Genomic DNA, 15890 nt, shown 5'->3' on the forward strand with positions numbered 1-15890 from the left:
GAAAATATTTTCACCTTTGGGTCCCTATACTAAGGGTATATGCAAGATACCGCTATCCTCTAGCATAGGTATTATCAAATGAACCAACAGATATATATTTCAAGAATATGAAACAGGCATGCATATATACCATATCACATGCTACAATATATCGCAAGAATTTGCTAAATAACCAATATGCATTTATCGCAAGATCATGCATATACAAATGTATACATCACAACAACAGTATAACGGATAGAATATTTGCCTGAGCGACTTGGGGGTGAGAAAGGCTCGGGACGATTCTGATAACCTATAAACAAAAAGTAAGTTGGAATTAAACCAAAATCACTTGTAAATCTATGATTTAACTAACTTAGACTCTAATGCTAGTTTTGCGCTCACCGATTCGCTTAAGTCACTCGGGTACCCTCGGCTCCACCATTTTTAATAATTTAACCTTTACGAGTTTTAAAGCGATTCCTTCGCGAATGACTTACCAACTGCCTAACACACTTACCATAAATGTTTCATACATTAATTAACCCTTTTTGGTCTTTAACCTACATTCCAAAGTAAGGCGAGGGAAAAAGTTTCGTCCGCGAAACGCCGTTACTTGAAACGGTCGTTTCTCCTAAATCGTAAATCGGAATCGGACGAACTACATATCAAAACGAAGCTCGTAACATGAGCTATCTAAACATGGCAGTGGTCACAATCTAGCAGGGGGTTCTCGGGTCCTAATGCTATGCACAAAAACAGTCCAAAGAAAATCGGACGTTACGACGGCTATGTTTACGCGATTTCCAAATTTTAACCCATTCACAAACAACCCAAATCAACCTCAAATCCAACATACAACCATCCTCCATCCTTATCACATCATAACCACCCCAACCCATTCAATTTAATCTTTCATACTTATGCTTAAACTTAACTTTAATCATTCTTAAGTTCTTTTAAATCAAAACCACAATAATTACCATTCCATTCACTACCATACCAAATCTCAAACTCTAAATCATAACAACAAGATACCATATCAACCCACTACTCAAAATCACCTTATAATATATATGAACCTAGGGTTTGGAAATGGTATACCTTCCTTGAAGTGGTGGGTGGAGCTAGGAAGCCTTAAGAAGCTTTGAGAAGCCTTAGGAAAGCTTGGATCTTCAAGAAAAACAAGAAAAAGTTCAAGTTAAAAACTTGAAAACACTATTCATTGTCTTCTTCCTTGATTAAATGAAGAAGTTAGAGAAAGAATTAATGGCTTAAACTCATGATATAGCCATAACTAAGCATAAAGATGATTAGGGAATTTTCTTACCAATTTAGGATGCTTGGATCTTGATTTTTGAAAAATCTAGCCTTTAAAAGTGTAAAAAGCCGAGAGCTAATATGAAGAACAAATGCCTTGGTTGTTTTTGATTTTTGATGAAATGATTTTGCTAGCTTGGTTGGCTTGATTTGTATTTGATTTAGCAAATTACTACCTTGCCCTTGAATTTGTGTGGTCCTTATTCAACCACACCTCCTTCCTTCCCATGTCATGCTTACCTCATCCTCATGATGTCATCCTTCCTTCCTTGTCTTCTTTCTATTGGTTGGATGACATCATTCCCATTAATCCCTTTGATTAACTTCCTAATCATTTGCCTAATGACCGCTGATCTGTTATACGGTTCGCTTAACTTTCGTTCTCGTTTATCGTTTGAAGGATCATACCCGGGATCTTATTACTTAGGTTCCCTTAACCTTTCTCAATACATTATATTCCTTTTTATGATCCTCTATCATAATCCTTTAATTTAAATCCTTTTTATCCTGTTACCTTATACTCAATTCTCTCCGTATCTTGTGGATTTCCGGGAAAAACCAAAGTGTTCGGAATTGGATTCTGACGATATTTACATACACTTATATACTTCATAGAGTACTAATAAAATCCCAGAATATCCATAACAGAACCCCTACATAGTGTGGCGCGAAAAGTTTTCTCATTCAGCTAAAACACTATTCACAAGGGTTACAAAAAGTTGAAAAATTTTGGGGTTATTACAGTCTCCCCTCCTTAAAAGGATTCCGTCCCGGAATCAAACAGAAAACAAATGGGGGTATTTTTCTAGCATTGCGCTCTCTAGTTCCCAAGTCGATTCTTCCACATTATGATTCTGCCATAGTACTCTGACTAGCTTGATCACTTTGCTCCGAAGCACCTGCTCCTTCCTATCCATAATCCTTACTGGCTTCTCCACGTAAGTTAGATCTGGCTGCATATCCACCTGCTCGTACTCCACTATGTGCCTGGCATCCCGATGATACCTCCTTAGCATTGACACATGGAACACATTATGAACTTGTTGCAAATTAGGGGGTAGGGCTAGCTCGTAAGCTAACTTTCCAATCCGTCTTAATATCTCGAAAGGTCCAATGTATCTTGGGCTTAGTTTTCCTTTCTTTCCGAACCTCATTAATCCCTTCCAAGGGGATACTTACAGCAGTACTAAGTCCCCTACTTCATATTCCTTGTCCTTTCGGGCTAGGTCTGCATATTTCTTTTGTCTGTCTTGGGCTGCTACAAGTCGCCCTCTGATAAGATCCACTATATCTTTGGTCCTTTGGACCACTTCGGGTCCGAGCATCTTCCGCTCTCCTACTTCATCCCAGTATAAGGGAGATCGACACCTTCTTCCGTACAGGGCCTCATAAGGCGGCATTCCGATGCTAGCATGAAAGCTATTGTTATAAGAAAACTCGATCAACGGCAGGTGATCATCCCAACTTCCTTTAAGGTCTATCGCACAGACTCTCAACATATCCTCTAGTGTCTGGATGGTCCTTTCACTCTGTCCATCCATTTGGGGATGGTACGCGGTACTCATATTTAACTTGGTCCCCGCACATTCCTGAAAGCTCCTCCAAAATCTGGAGTTGAACCTTGGGTCTCGGTCTGAGACAATGGACGCTGGGACTCCATGTCGCGTTACTATTTCCTTAAGGTAAATGTCCACCAGTCTATCGACTGTGTATCTCTCATTGATAGGAATGAAATGAGCTGACTTTGTCAGTCGGTCTATAATTACCCAAATGGCGTCGTGATTGGCTTTCGTCCTTGGCAAGCCTACAACAAAATCCATCGCTATCTGTTCCCATTTCCATTCGGGAATCTCCAGGGGTCGCAAAAGTCCACTGGGTCTCTGGTGCTCTGCCTTTACTCTTTGGCAAGTCAAACACTTGTTTACCCATTCTGCTACGTCCCTCTTCATGTTGGGCCACCAGTAATATTCCTTCAAATCCCTATACATCTTGGTACTTCCCGGGTGAATGGAATACCTTGAACTATGGCTTTCATCCAAAATCTCATCTTTAAGTTCTTGAACATTCGGAACCCAAATTCGGTAGGAATACCTCATTATCCCTTTATCATCTTTCTCAGTATGGATCTCCTCTCCAGTCATTGACTCTCTGCCTTCATTCATTATTTTCTCCTGGCACAATCTGATCTTTTCCAATAACTCTAGCTGCATTGAGATCTCAAAAAGCTTTTCAGTTCCGGTTCCGGTTACCTTTACTTCTATTTCCATTTTCTCAAAATCCCTTATCAACTCTTCCGAAGTCGTTATCATTCTGAGTCTTTCCTTTCTACTAAGGGCATCAGCCACCACATTGGCTTTCCCTGGATGATAGAGAATCTCACAATCGTAGTCCTTGATTAGTTCTAACCATCTCCTCTGGCGCATGTTGAGCTCTTTCTGCGTAAATATGTACTTGAGGCTCTTATGGTCTGTGAAAATCTCGCACTTCTCTCCATATAAGTAGTGCCTCCAAATTTTTAAAGCAAATACTATTGCTGCGAGCTCAAGGTCATGAGTAGGATATCTAACCTCGTATTCCTTCAATTGTCTCGACGCATACGCAATAACTTTACCGTGCTGCATAAGCACACATCCTAATCCTTTGTGCGACGCGTCACTATATATCACAAAATCTCCTTTTCCATCCGGCAATGCCAATACCGGAGCCGTTATCAACCTTTTCTTTAATTCCTGAAAACTGTTCTCGCATTTCTCCGTCCATTCAAACTTCTCTGTCTTACGAGTAAGTCGTGTCAAAGGGGCTGCGATCTTCGCAAAGTCCTGTACAAATCTACGATAGTAGCCGGCCAATCCTATGAAACTCCTCACCTCTGTGGGTGTGGTTGGCCTTTCCCAATTTGAGACCGCCTCTATCTTGGAGGGGTCGACCAATACTCCTTCTTTATTGATCACATGTCCTAAAAACTGTACTTCATTCCGCCAGAATTCACACTTCGAGAATTTGGCATATAACTCCTCCTCTCTGAGTATCCCTACAGCTATCCTCAAATGCTCTGCATGTTCTGCCTCAGTCCTTGAGTAGATCAAAATATCATCGATAAAAACTATCACACACTTGTCCAAGTACTTCTTAAATACTCTATTCATTAAATCCATGAAAGCCGCTGGGGCGTTGGTTAGTCCAAAGGACATTACCAAGAACTCATAATGCCCATACCTGGTACGGAACGCTGTCTTGGAAATATCTTCAGGTTTAATCTTTAGTTGGTGATATCCAGTTCTCAGGTCGATCTTGGAAAAATAAACAGCATCCTTTAGCTGGTCGAACAGATCGTCTATTCTAGGTAATGGGTACCTGTTCTTTATGGTTAGCTTGTTCAACTCTCGATAGTCTATGCACAACCTCATGCTCCCATCTTTCTTCTTAACAAATAAAACTGGTGCTCCCCACGGAGACACACTGGGTCTTATCATACCCTTATCCAAGAGTTCCTGCAATTGGATAGCTAATTCCTTCATTTCTAACGGGGCTAACCGGTAAGGTGCTTTTGAAACTGGCGCCGTCCCTGGGGCCAACTCAATAGCAAATTCAATCACTCTATCGGGTGGTAATCCCGGAAGGTCTTGGGGGAATACATCTTCAAATTCGTTGACTACTGGAATATCTTGTAAGTTGGGCACCTCCTTCTGTGTGTCCACCACATAGGCTAGGTAGGCCTCACTTCCTTTTCGTAGCATCCTTTTGGCCTGAGCCATGGTCAAAAATTTCTGCGTCTGCCTCTTTCCTCTAAATATAACTTCTTTCTTCCCGGGGATATTTAACTTAACTTTCTTCCCTTTACAGTCTATCTGAGCATTGTTGCTAGATAGCCAGTCCATCCCCAAAATCACATCAAACTCCCCTAATTTAAAAGGAATCAGATCAACACTGAAAGATTGCTCCCCTATGCCTATCTCACAGGCGGGGTGAATCTGGTTAACAGGAATAATTTCATGATTGGCTATTTCTACTTGTAAGGGTTCTATCAAGGGTTTAGCCTTAAGTCTTAACTTACGCGCAAAGTCCTTTGATATAAAAGATTTAGTTGCTCCCGAATCAAATAAAACATTTGCACTGACTGAATTTAGAGAAAGGGTACCTGCTATCACATCTGAATCTTTCATAGCATCCTGGACTGTCATGTTGAAAGTCCTCGCAGTAGGTGGCTTATTAGAAGCAGCCCTGCTTGCTCCCGAAGCTGCTGGTTTGTTCATTGGGCATTCCTTCTTCCAATGACCCGAGCGTCCACACTGATGACAATTGGTGGGTGGAACGACGGCAGGGGTTAATGATGGGCACTTATTTGAATAGTGGCCCTCCCGACCGCACTTAAAACAGGTTACTGGCCTTCCTTTACACTCCCCAGTGTGATTCCTTCCACATATGTTACAGGATGGCAATGGGGGTCGAGATTGGTTGGAATAGGACGCTCTTGACTTCTGACCGCCCTGGCTCACACTCACACTCATTGGTCGCTTAAACCCAGTGTTCCTTCCTGGTAGGGACACTGCTCCTCGATTAAATCTAGTTGGGAAGCTCCTTCCTGCGGAACCTCCACCCATGCTCATACTTTTCCTCTTTATTCCTTTCTCCTCTCTTTCTTTCTGCATCTGTTCACTTCCAACTTCTACAATCGTTGCCTTTTGCACCAGAGTGGCATAGTCCGTAAGCTCAAGGATTGCCACCCTATTCTGAATCCATGGTTTCAGTCCCTGCTGAAACCTCCTAGCTTTCTTTTCCTCGGTACTCACAAACTCCGGCACAAACCTTGATAACTCAGTAAATTTCGCTTCGTATTCTGCTACAGACAAGTTATTCTGCTTTAGCTCCAAGAACTTGAGCTCCATCTGGTTTTCCATAAACCTCGGGAAATACTTTCCCAGAAACAACTGACTAAATCTCTCCCAGGTTATTATAGCATCTGTCTCCATGTTTTTCTTGGCCTCCCACCAGTAGTTAGCTTCTCCTTTCAGAAGGTAGGTAGCAAATACAGTTTTCTGTGCCTCATCGATACTCAAAATCTCAAAAGATTTCTCCATTTCCTTTAACCATGCCCTTGCCTCAACTGGGTCGGCTGATCCGTGGAACTCAGGGGGCTTAAGGGACTTAAAAGCCCTGAAAGAGTTTGCCACTGCATTGTTACTTCCTTGAGGGGGTGGGTTGGGTTGACGTTCTAAATTCTGCCTTAGGAGTTGCATAAACTGACCCATGGGATCCATGCCTGGGTTTGGTACTGGTTGCTCAACCTCGGTTTCTCCTTCTTTAGCCTCTATCTCAAATCCCTCAACATCATATGTTTCCTCTTCTTCTTCATACAGGGAGTCATCCTGTTCCACATAATCCTCATCTTCCTCTTCACTGTGTTCTTGGTTTCTATTGTCCTGATTATGGCTTCCCTGGTCCTCAGACCCAGGGTTCGCCCTAGTTCCAATCTTTCTTGGCGGCATGATTCTGATAATAATAAAAACAATTATTGGGAAAATTCAACGTTAGGTCACAATCATATATAACATTGTGCCTTGCACAGCTCTTATAATGGGGAGAACGTATAACGCAGTTCTATTATTTTAAGAAAGTTCTAATACGAAGTGCAGTAATAATAATAATAAAACAGTGATCCCGTCACTATAGAACTGAACTGAAAGGAAACAAATATATACATAATGCGAGAATACATAGTTTGATCTGGTCAAAAGTACAACAGTGCTACAGTCATCTGCCCCAAAAGTGATACACAAGAGTCTATCTGTCTAGTCAGAAAAAGGGATGCTATATACAAGTCAAGTATCCCGGAAAATTGGCTCTTACTAAGGCCTCGGCTAACTAGACAACTAGACTATTCCATCATCAATCCTGAATCACACACCGGAATGGGTCAGCTCCCAAACCCTTTCCATCGCACGACGGAAGATATAGTCGGCCTGCCGCCTGGAGATCCTACCATGCCTGTCCCCCTGGAGAGATCTGAGTCTCGCTCGGGACATGAGCTCTATCCCCGTAAGCTCCCTCCTCAAGGATCGGGGTATAGAAGCCCTGGTCTCATAAGCTCGGGTACGCCTACCCGCCCTCTCTGCATCCGACTCCCTCCTGGCCTCATCCAGTCGGGCCTCGGCAACAGCCACTCGGGTCCTCAAAACATCCTGAACATATCCATGAGCTAACGAAGACTGCCTCTGGGCAGGGTCAAGAGGTGGTGAATCCGGAGCCGCTGAGGGTGCCTCCTCGGTCTGCCTAGGCTCGGAAGTATGGGTCTCTGAGCTGTCATCATCAGGAATCCAAGATAGTGGTGGAGGGGTAGGGGCTCTGACCACCGGAAGTGTGGGTAAAGGGATACCAGCATACACTACCATAGGTCCAACACGCTCCTCAGCTACTGGGACCTCATCCGGGTCCTCCTCATCTGGAATAGCAATAACCTCTGTCTCTGACTCCTCTGAGGGGTCCTCCTCATCTGAAACAGCAATGACCTCCGTCTCAGGCTCCTCTGGGGGGTCCTCCTCATCCTCCTCCATCTCAGGCTCCTCCTGATCCTCAACATCTAGCAATGCCTCATCATGCGCACGCTCGAACATCTCAGGGTCCTCTATCTCAGGCGCCTACACATTAAACGAGCTAAGTTACTATCATGATACTTATAAGGGTTCCCGTAAGGGTTTTAACTGTCAGCACTACTTTAAGTAGTCCGACCATGAACTTGGCAAGAGTTCTTATTATCTTTGTGAGTTTATTATTATATCGTCGCATCATCTCTGAGGTTTATAACGCTTAGCTCTGATACCATTTCTGTAACACCCCCAGATCCGGGGTCGGGGATCCGGGTTGTCACGGTCTTTCTTTCCACAATATCACTTCACTTAATTAATAATAAATAACCTCATACTGTGACCCCACACTAACACACACCACAACCCGTTATAGTCTCAGAGATGAAATTGAAATAAGTACAAGTCTTTGAATCCACAATTTAAAATTATTACAACCCAAAATGATTACTTGATAATTTACAGTTAATTGCCATTATCTGCCACAAGTTATAATTATACATAATTTGATTCTCAAAAGTAGATGGTCTAAACTACAATGGATCTACCTCTGCAGCTATAGCAGCTACAACATCAGCGGGAAGACACGGGACGCTTCCCACGCGCTTGCGCTGGGTCTGCTGGAGTCTGGCCATCTCTCCTAACTGTTGTTGTGTGATGAAGAAATAAAGCAAGAGTGAGCCTTACAGCTCGCAAGATAATACATAGTGATAACAATAATATAAGTATCTAAATGGATACTTACTAGAATCTCTATCATGCGTAAGATAATTACTTACTAGATATAAGTAAAAACAAGGAATGAAGTTACCAATACTTCACCACACTTATATCTTATATAAAGCTACTTGAACTGCCACCGTTCAAAGTATTATAGGTTTTAAGAAAACATCCCATAGATGAGACCACAAGTTAAGACTTGAATAGATTCAATCTTTGAAAGATTATTGAATGAAAAAGTTATGAGATACTTTATTTAGTCCCGGTATATATATATCCACATATATATACCCCTTTAAACATTTCCTGAAACCTCTGTTATGTAAAGTATGAACAGAGTTTGAAACATCCAATGAATTTTGGAAAGGAAAAGATTTTTGGCATAAACCCGATATCTCGCTGATCAGGCAAAGATACCAATAAGTAACCTTTTCTACTGTAGATGGATGAATTCCTCACCGGTCATCACCCTGGCCGCATTAGGACCTCGCGCTCGACCGTACCCCGGTCCCTCACGCGTTGATGGACTGCCACCCAGCCACTTACACAATAATAGACCGTACCCCGGCCTGTCGCTTATGCCGACTCAATGAGATGGGCTTACTTCCCGAATGTTGGGCAAGTAATCAATTCATTTACCAAATCTGCAACCTCGTTGCGAATATAAAATACACCACAGAGCCGGATTCCCCAGGTTTTGAGCGAGTATTTAAATCCCCTTTAAAAAGGAAGATCTTAAATATAAAAATGAGTTTTGGGATCCGCTCTGACTTTTTAAAAATCATTTTGAAGACTCGAAAACACTTTAAAGAGTGTTTGGAGTAAGGCTGATTTAATGAAGTAAATCAGTCCCCAGAATATTAGAAAATATCTGAATATTATTAATTAAATAATATTCCCATAAAGAATAGTCTTTATAAAAATAATTGAAGTAGAAGTATTAGAATTTATACTTGAAACGAGTTTTAATTAACCAAAGCTATACTTATATGAAAGTATTATCTTTATTTGAATAATTGAAAATAAGTTTGATTATTGACATCTTATTCTTTAATAAAATAAAGAATATATTACAGCACATTATCGGAGTCATAGATCCTCAAATGAATATTCAAATAATATTCAATAAATAAAATAAGCTGAGTCATAATACCTCGAATGAATATTATAAATAATATTCATTAAATAAAATAAAGGAGTCATACATCCTCAAATGAATATTCAAATAATATTCATTAAATAATATAAACTGAGTCATAAGCCCTCGAATGAATATTCAAATAATATTCAATAAATAATAAAAGGAGTCATACGCCTTCGAATAATATTCGAAATAATATTTAATAATAAATAAAGTTTAAAGTTATCGAATAAACCTTATTCGATTAATAGTTTGGAAAACTATAACCATATATATATATATAAATATATATATATATATCCATATCCATATATAAACAAAATCTACTCGGGATCCTCGACTCCCGGTTTTAGAAAATATTTTCACCTTTGGGTCCCTATACTAAGGGTATATGCAAGATACCGCTATCCTCTAGCATAGGTATTATCAAATGAACCAACAGATATATATTTCAAGAATATGAAACAGGCATGCATATATACCATATCACATGCTACAATATATCGCAAGAATTTGCTAAATAACCAATATGCATTTATCGCAAGATCATGCATATACAAATGTATACATCACAACAACAGTATAACGGATAGAATATTTGCCTGAGCGACTTGGGGGTGAGAAAGGCTCGGGACGATTCTGATAACCTATAAACAAAAAGTAAGTTGGAATTAAACCAAAATCACTTGTAAATCTATGATTTAACTAACTTAGACTCTAATGCTAGTTTTGCGCTCACCGATTCGCTTAAGTCACTCGGGTACCCTCGGCTCCACCATTTTTAATAATTTAACCTTTACGAGTTTTAAAGCGATTCCTTCGCGAATGACTTACCAACTGCCTAACACACTTACCATAAATGTTTCATACATTAATTAACCCTTTTTGGTCTTTAACCTACATTCCAAAGTAAGGCGAGGGAAAAAGTTTCGTCCGCGAAACGCCGTTACTTGAAACGGTCGTTTCTCCTAAATCGTAAATCGGAATCGGACGAACTACATATCAAAACGAAGCTCGTAACATGAGCTATCTAAACATGGCAGTGGTCACAATCTAGCAGGGGGTTCTCGGGTCCTAATGCTATGCACAAAAACAGTCCAAAGAAAATCGGACGTTACGACGGCTATGTTTACGCGATTTCCAAATTTTAACCCATTCACAAACAACCCAAATCAACCTCAAATCCAACATACAACCATCCTCCATCCTTATCACATCATAACCACCCCAACCCATTCAATTTAATCTTTCATACTTATGCTTAAACTTAACTTTAATCATTCTTAAGTTCTTTTAAATCAAAACCACAATAATTACCATTCCATTCACTACCATACCAAATCTCAAACTCTAAATCATAACAACAAGATACCATATCAACCCACTACTCAAAATCACCTTATAATATATATGAACCTAGGGTTTGGAAATGGTATACCTTCCTTGAAGTGGTGGGTGGAGCTAGGAAGCCTTAAGAAGCTTTGAGAAGCCTTAGGAAAGCTTGGATCTTCAAGAAAAACAAGAAAAAGTTCAAGTTAAAAACTTGAAAACACTATTCATTGTCTTCTTCCTTGATTAAATGAAGAAGTTAGAGAAAGAATTAATGGCTTAAACTCATGATATAGCCATAACTAAGCATAAAGATGATTAGGGAATTTTCTTACCAATTTAGGATGCTTGGATCTTGATTTTTGAAAAATCTAGCCTTTAAAAGTGTAAAAAGCCGAGAGCTAATATGAAGAACAAATGCCTTGGTTGTTTTTGATTTTTGATGAAATGATTTTGCTAGCTTGGTTGGCTTGATTTGTATTTGATTTAGCAAATTACTACCTTGCCCTTGAATTTGTGTGGTCCTTATTCAACCACACCTCCTTCCTTCCCATGTCATGCTTACCTCATCCTCATGATGTCATCCTTCCTTCCTTGTCTTCTTTCTATTGGTTGGATGACATCATTCCCATTAATCCCTTTGATTAACTTCCTAATCGTTTGCCTAATGACCGCTGATCTGTTATACGGTTCGCTTAACTTTCGTTCTCGTTTATCGTTTGAAGGATCATACCCGGGATCTTATTACTTAGGTTCCCTTAACCTTTCTCAATACATTATATTCCTTTTTATGATCCTCTATCATAATCCTTTAATTTAAATCCTTTTTATCCTGTTACCTTATACTCAATTCTCTCCGTATCTTGTGGATTTCCGGGAAAAACCAAAGTGTTCGGAATTGGATTCTGACGATATTTACATACACTTATATACTTCATAGAGTACTAATAAAATCCCAGAATATCCATAACAGAACCCCTACATAGTGTGGCGCGAAAAGTTTTCTCATTCAGCTAAAACACTATTCACAAGGGTTACAAAAAGTTGAAAAATTTTGGGGTTATTACAGATCCCATGGGTCAGTTCATGCAACTACTAAGGTAGAACTTGGAACGTCAACCCAACCCACCCCCTCAAGGAAATAACAATGATGTGGCAAACTCTTTCAGGGCTTTTAAGTCCCTTAAGCCCCCTGAGTTCCACGGATCAGCCGACCCAGTTGAGGCAAGGGCATAAATAAAGGAAATGGAGAAATCCTTTGAGATTTTGAGTACCGATGAGGCACAGAAGACTGTATTTGCTACCTACCTTCTGAAAGGAGAGGCTAACTACTGGTGGGAGGCCAAGAAAAACATGGAGACAGATGCTATCATAACCTGGGAGAGGTTCAGTCAGTTGTTTCTGGGGAAGTATTTCCCGAGGTTTATGGAAAACCAGATGGAGCTCAAGTTCTTGGAGCTAAAGCAGAATAACTTATCTGTAGCAGAGTACGAAGTGAAATTTACTGAGTTATCAAGGTTTGTGCCGGAGTTTGTGAGCACCGAGGAAAAGAAAGCTAGGAGGTTTCAGCAGGGACTAAAACCGTGGATTCAGAATAGGGTGGCAATCCTTGAGCTTACGGATTATGCCACTTTGGTGCAAAAGGCAACAATTGTAGAAGCCGGAAGTGAACAGATGCAGAAGGAAAGAGAAAAGAAGGGAATAAAGAGGAAAAGTATGAGCATGGGTGGGGGTTCAGCAGGAAGGAGCTTCCTAACTAGATTTAATCGAGGAGCAGTGTCCCTACCGGGAAAGAACACTGGATTTAAGCGGCCAATGAGCGTGAATGTGAGCCAGAGCGGCCAGAAGTCAAGAATGTCCTATTCCAACCAGTCTCGACCCCCATTGCGAGCCTGTAACACTTGTGGAAGAATGCATTCTGGGGAATGTAAGGGAAAGCCAGTAACCTGCTTTAAGTGTGGGCACGTGGGCCACTATTCTCATAAATGCCCTTCGTCAGCCCCTGCCGTCATTCCAACCACCACTTGTCATCAGTGTGGACGCCCGGGTCATTGGAAGAGGGAATGCCCAATGAACAAACCAACAGCTTCAGGAGCCAGCAGGGCTGCCTCCAATAAGCCACCTACTGTGAGGACTTTCAACATGACAGTCCAGGATGCTATGAAAGACTCAGATGTGATAGCAGGTACCCTTTCTCTAAATTCAGTCAGTGCAAACGTTTTATTTGATTCAGGAGCAACTAAATCTTTTATATCAAGGGACTTTACGCGTAAATTAAGACTTAAGGCTGAACCCTTGATAGAACCCTTGCAAGTAGAAATAGCCAATCATGAAATTATTCCCGTTAACCAGATTCACCCAGCCTGTGAGATAGGCATAGGGGAGCAATCTTTTAGTGTTGATCTGATTCCTTTTAAATTAGGGGAGTTTGATGTAATTTTGGGAATGGACTAGCTATCTAGCAATGATGCTCAGAAAGACTGTAAAGGGAAGAAAGTTAAGTTAAATATCCCGGGAAAGAAAGAAGTAATATTTAGAGGAAAGAGGCAGACGCATAAATTTTTGACTATGGCCCAGGCCAGAAGGATGCTACGAAAAGGAAATGAGGCCTACCTAGCCTATGTAGTGGACACACAGAAGGAGGTGCCCAACTTACAAGATATTCCTGTAGTCAACGAATTTGAAGACGTATTCCCATAAGACCTTCCGGGATTACCACCTGATAGAGTGATTGAATTTGCTATTGAGTTGGCCCCAGGGACGGCGCCAATTTCAAAAGCACCTTACCGGTTAGCCCCGTTAGAAATGAAGGAATTAGCTATCCAATTGCAGGAACTCTTGGATAAGGGTATGATAAGACCCAGTGTGTCTCCGTGGGGAGCACCAGTTTTATTTGTTAAGAAGAAAGATGGGAGCATGAGGCTGTGCATCGACTATCGAGAGTTGAACAAGCTAACAATAAAGAACAGGTACCCATTACCTAGAATAGACGATCTGTTCGACCAGCTAAAGGATGCTGTTTATTTTTCCAAGATTGACCTGAGAACTGGATATCACCAACTAAAGATTAAACCCGAAGATATTTCCAAGACAGCGTTCCGTACCAGGTATGGGCATTATGAGTTCTTGGTGATGTCCTTTGGATTAACCAACGCCCCAGCGGCTTTCATGGATTTAATGAATAGAGTATTTAAGAAGTACTTGGACAAGTGTGTGATAGTTTTTATCGATGATATTTTGATCTACTCAAGGACTAAGGCAGAACATGCAGAGCATTTGAGGATAGCTCTAGGAATACTCAGAGAGGAACAGTTGTTTGCCAAATTCTCGAAGTGTGAATTCTGGCGGAATGAAGTACAGTTTTTAGGACATGTGATCAATAAAGAAGGAGTATTGGTCGACCCCTCCAAGATAGAGGCGGTCTCAAATTGGGAAAGGCCAACCACACCCACAGAGGTAAGGAGTTTCATAGGATTGGCCGGCTACTATCGTAGATTTGTACAGGACTTTGCGAAGATCGCAGCCCCTTTGACACGACTTACTCGTAAGACAGAGAAGTTTGAATGGACGGAGAAATGCGAGAACAGTTTTCAGGAATTAAAGAAAAGGTTGGTAACGGCCCCGGTGTTGGCATTACCGGACGGAAAAGGAGATTTTGTGATATATAGTGACGCGTCGCACAAAGGATTAGGGTGTGTGCTTATGCAGCACGGTAAAGTGATTGCGTATGCATCAAGACAACTGAAGGAATACGAGATTAGATATCCTACCCATGATCTTGAGCTAGCGGCAATAGTTTTTGCCTTAAAAATTTGGAGGCACTACTTGTATGGAGAGAAGTGCGAGATTTTCACAGACCATAAGAGCCTCAAGTACATATTTAAGCAGAAAGAGCTCAACATGCGCCAGAGGAGATGGTTAGAACTAATCAAGGACTATGATTGTGAGATTCCCTATCATCCGGGGAAAGCCAATGTGGTGGCTGATGCCCTTAGTAGAAAGGAAAGACTCAGAATGATAACGACTTCAGAGGAGTTAATCAGGGATTTTGAAAGAATGGAAATATAAGTAAAGGTAACCGGAACCGGAACTGAAAAGCTGTTTGAGATATCAATGCAGCCAGAGTTATTAGAAAAGATTAGATTGTGCCAAGAAAGAATAATGAATGAGGGCAGAGAGTCAATGACTGGAGAAGAGATCCATACGGAGAAAGATGATAAAGGGATAATGAGGTACTCTTACCGGATTTGGGTTCCAAATGTTCAAGAGCTTAAAGATGAGATTTTGGATAAAAGCCATCGTTCAAGGTATTCCATTCACCCGGGAAGTACCAAGATGTATAGGGATTTGAAGGAATATTACTGGTGGCCCAATATGAAGAGGGACGTAGCAGAATGGGTAAACAAATGTTTGACTTGCCAAAGAGTAAAGGCAGAACACCAGAAACCCAGTGGATTTTTAGGACCCCTGGAGATTCCCGAGTGGAAATGGGAACAGATAGCGATGGATTTTGTTGTAGGCTTGACAAGGACGAAAGCCAATCATGACGTCATATGGGTAATTATAGACCGACTGACAAAGTCAGCTCATTTCATTCCTATCAATGAGAGATACACAGTCGATAGACTGGTGGATATTTACCTTAAGGAAATAGTGACGCGACATGGAGTCCCAGCGTCCATTGTCTCAGACCGAGACCCCAGGTTCAACTCCAGATTTTGGAGGAGCTTTCAGGAATGTGCGGGGACCAAGTTAAATATGAGCACCGCGTACCATCCCCAGACGGATGGGCAGAGTGAAAGGACCATCTAGACACT

The sequence above is a fragment of the Apium graveolens genome, chromosome 3 (assembly GCF_009905375.1).
Source record: "Apium graveolens cultivar Ventura chromosome 3, ASM990537v1, whole genome shotgun sequence".
NCBI lineage: Eukaryota > Viridiplantae > Streptophyta > Magnoliopsida > Apiales > Apiaceae > Apium > Apium graveolens.